This window comes from Cricetulus griseus (assembly GCF_003668045.3).
Source record: "Cricetulus griseus strain 17A/GY chromosome 1 unlocalized genomic scaffold, alternate assembly CriGri-PICRH-1.0 chr1_1, whole genome shotgun sequence".
NCBI lineage: Eukaryota > Metazoa > Chordata > Mammalia > Rodentia > Cricetidae > Cricetulus > Cricetulus griseus.
The window spans coordinates 211261042-211265279 of record NW_023276807.1 but is presented as its reverse complement, the minus strand read 5'-3'; the positions used below and the strand labels follow the sequence as shown (position 1 = coordinate 211265279).

At 47.0% G+C, this 4238-nt stretch overlaps 1 non-coding gene and 1 pseudogene across 1 annotated transcript; one reads left to right on the top strand and one right to left on the bottom strand.

Annotated features, from left to right (window-relative positions):
• Positions 1 to 539: 539 nt before the first annotated feature.
• On the top strand, positions 540 to 3351 carry LOC118239706 (annotated as a pseudogene).
• Positions 3352 to 3813: 462 nt separating this feature from the next.
• LOC113832732 lies at positions 3814 to 3894 on the bottom strand. Its single transcript, XR_003480179.1, has one exon. It is a non-coding gene; the product is annotated as a small nucleolar RNA SNORD55/SNORD39 (small nucleolar RNA).
• Between the last annotated feature and the right edge of the window lie 344 nt (positions 3895 to 4238).

Sequence of the window (4238 nt, the reverse complement as noted above, 5' to 3'; positions counted from 1 at the left end):
CATCAGACTCTTCCAACAGATGATTCCACTGTATGATCAGAAGTCCCAGAGGTTAATTAGATGCTGTACTGAATCTCTGCCTAGTCAAATATGGCTCTGTATCAAGTCTCACTAAGTACCCTATAAATTTGTTATGTATTTGTATTGCTGTAACTGTTTCATGGTTAATTGTTGTCTGTATTATTTAAAATGGAAAGAAAGAAACCAAAAGAGATCTTACCAGATAACACAGGATGTAAGAGGTAAAATGAAGACTTTGGTTCAATACAGACACTGAAGACTTCCCAGAGCCTCAGGCCCTCCAAAAACACAGCATTAAATCCTCTTTTCCTGGCCCTTATCCCGGCTTAGCTCATAAGATGTCAATGTATTGACAGTGTATTTACCCCAACCAGGAAACATTCTTAAATAATAGAGCCAGTCAAAGCAGAGGTGCACAGTTTCAAATCCTGTTAGGTCACTGAACACTCACCTCCTCCATCCCTTCAAGGGCTGTGTCTACTCTGCCTTCCTCCAAGTCAAGCAGCCTTAGGGGGAAGATGTCACCTGTACTGATTCTCCTGACCTTTATTCTGCCACGTGGAGCTGGTGCACATGAATGAACACCCCTGTCCCAGAGGTGCCATCCCACCATACCTCTGTGGACTCTCTGCCCAGCTCTAGTCAGGAATGTCCTGCATTGATGCAAGAGCTTTCTGAACCCCAGGTCCCATACCAACCCCAGACCTGTGAGTCTGTCACTGTCTAGAACCTGAACAATGCCTGAAGAAGGGGGGATTTCCCAGAAGACTTGGTGGGCACTAGATTCTCCAAACTTCTTTTTGTCGCCTGGGGAATAAATCTTGCTGAGACAGAGATGTTACAAACAATGAAATCCTACAAAAAGTACCTCTTTAACTTTATTTGATGACAGGATAAGGGGATCTTTACTGACCAGCCTGCACTGGGGTAAGTCCCCCAGCTCTAGAAGAGTAGCATCATTTAGTATCCTCCACCCTTATCCTGCTGAAGAAAGAAACCCAGGGTCACAAGATGCCTGCATTGCACCCTCTGCTAGCTCTGTTTTCTAGTGTTGGTTTGCCCCTCCACTTCTTTCTGCAGGTCCCCAGATAGTCCCATCTTTGCCAGCACACTACTCCAATGTCCCCAAGGCTCTGTATCCCAGGCCTCCAGCTAACAAGAAGTCATTCATCCATGCTGCAAAATCATTTTTACTGAGGATACAAGATATGTTGGGCACCAAAATAGGAGAATTTTAAAAGAGCCCCCTCCATAGGAGTTGGGAATAAAAGGTGAGAAAATGGCACCAATCAAGACATTAGTGTTGTTGGGGAGACTAACAAGGAAATGACCAATGTAAGCCACCCCAGATTCTATTGACTCTACTGTCATCATGAGGTTAGAGCTTGTCCCTCCATTTAGCGGTAAAGCCAGGGTTAGGGGCAAGTGCTACCCACCCATTCTCAGAGCAGGGCTGCAGCTTAAATTTCCACAAAGATTATTCTGTGTGCAAGGAATTCTGTCCACAACAGGCTTGGGGAACTGCAGATCCCATCGCATGTACCCCTCCCTAGATCTTCCCTCCTGACCTCATCTGCTGCTCCCAGACACCCCATATTCTAACCTTTTCTTTCAGAGGAGATCATCAGGGACCATGAGGTCAAGCCCCACTCCCAGCCCTACATGACATTTATTGAGTTGTGGATATCAATGGGAATGAGAGTCACTGTGGAGGTTTCCTGGTGCAAGACAACTTCATGCTGACAGCTGCTCACTGCCTGGGAAGGTGAGGAGAAGCATCAGGCCCACGTTTTCTGAGACCCTAATTGGAGAGTTTGTCCTCTAATTGTGGATGCTCCTGTGAGAGCTCTCTAGAAGGCAGGAGGACTGTGAAAATGGAAGTCTGAAAACAGGGAAATTCTGAGGTCAAAGGTTGAGAGTGGTCAGAGCCAGTAACACACTTGAGTTGAAAGCAATTGCCTAGACTAAAGCAGTGGTTGCCTAAAAGCAAGAAAGAGCCTCCTGGAGTCTAAGGTCCTTGTCAAGTAAAAATTATTAGGTCAAACCCTGAAACCCTTCTGTCTCTCAAGTCCCCTCAGTTAGATCCCCACTCTGCCTTTTACACCTCCTGAACAGTGTCCTCTCTCACTCCACATCTCTCATCTCCACTCTACTCTGTACAGCTCAGTGAAAGTCACTCTGGAAGGCCATGATGTCACAGCACAGAAGGAGACTCAATAGATCATCCCTGCGGTAAAATCCATTCCACACCTGGCCTATATAATTGAGAAGGTGCCAATGACATCATGATCTGAAAGGGGAGACCTTCCACAAGCTCTCTCTCTCTCTCTCTCTCTCTCTCTCTCTCTCTCTCTCTCCACACACACACACACACACACACACACACCATAGCTCTCCCACACGGGCATTCCCACACCCACACCCCACTGTATCCTACCTTCACCCCCGTTTCCTGTGCTCTGCTTGCTGCAGGGCTTCTCCCACCCCTCCTGCTCTCTTCCTGATTTTCCTCCCTGCCATCCTCGTTTTCAGAGTGTCCCAGGCCAGCAGGCTCCTGGCTGAGCTGCTCTTTCCTGTCTCTTCCCCATCAGCTAGAGAGGAAGGCCAAGAGGACTAAAGCTGTGAGGACCCTCAAGCTGCCCAGGGTCAATGCTCAGGTGAAGCCAGGGCATGTGTGTCGCCTCAGTGGCTGTGGGTAACATCTCCCAAGCCCATAACAGGAACTGCCATCCTCCAAGAGGCTGAAATGATCATCCATTTGTGTGGGAGACCTGAAGAATATATGGGTGTCTTCCGTGGTGAGATTCAAGTATTTAACAGACAGAATGCAGGGAGAGAGGAACCTTGGAGAGGCCTAGTTATGATGATAGCCAAACCCTTAAGCCTCAGCTCACAGCAGTGACATCCCAAAATCTACCCTGGAGTTTCTCCATGGGTTAGCAAGAGTGAAAATTGGAAACATGTGCCATCCCAAAGCAGCATAAATTATTCCAGAGCATCCCTGAGTACTACATGGGAAGCCTGGGACTGAGCTAGAAGGAAAAGTCGGGCCTCCATGGAGCTCTGATACTGAGGGAATTTGAAAACCTGTCCCTGCTGTGACCTAACAGTTAATCTTCCCATGAGGAGATAGGGTGAAGCAGAGCCAGGAGAAGCAGGCTCAGTTCTCCCTTTCCCTGTCCACAGGGTGACTCTGGGGACCCCCTCGTGCATGACAACAGAGCTTACAGAGTTGTGTCCTATGGAAAATCCAAGAGCATCTCTCCAGGAATCTTCACTAAAGTCGTGTCTTTCCTGCAATGGATAAAAGGAAGCATGAAGCCCATCTAACAGGTGGTAAAAGCCAGCTGTGTCTGACCAGCTTATCCGGACACAGGCAAGAATCACATGGAGTGGACAGCAAAGGCTGAAATTTCATAAGAAATTGATCTCCACAGTGAATATAACTGAATTTCTCTATTGTTGGAGCTACTCTCATGTGAACATCACTGGTCCAGGCAGCCCTCACATGTCAGTCTGGGCTTTGCTTCCTTCTTCTTCCCCAGCCACTCCTTCTACTGGAGCTTCAGGCTAGACAATTCCCACATATTTATCACCCACACATGGTGCAGGTGAGCAGGTTGTTTGTGTTTGCTTGGTTTTTTTTTTTTTTTGTTTGTTTGTTTTTTGAGATAGGATCTCACTATGTAGTCAGGCTGACCTGGACTTTTACTATGTAGTCCAATCTGATCTTAAATTCACAGAGATCTGCCTGCATCTGCTTGGGATTAAATGTGTGTGAAACATTATCCACCCATACACAACTCTTCAAGGTTGACTTTCTCACAAAACAAGCAGGAGTCTACAGCACTACTGAGGTGTCGTACACTCAGTTACTCCCTTTCATACTGAGTTCTATAGAAATGAATCTCCCCAGGACTAAGAAATCCCTACCATGTCTAAGCCGCCTTTATCAAGTCCCAACTTTTTGCAGCGAATCAAACAAAGCATTGGGGTGAATGGAAATTATAATGTGGAAACTTAGAAGGCCTTGAGATTTTTCCTGTTTCCAGGACTTCACCCTCTCCAACAGGATATGGCACAAGCTCCTTTACCTGTGCAATCTGGAAGGTTGAGACATCCCTCTGATGGTCCCAGGCTCACCTAGGTCCCATTTCCCATCTTAGAGTTCAGTCAACTTCTGTACCCCTTGCTGGGTACAGCGCCACTGTTGAATT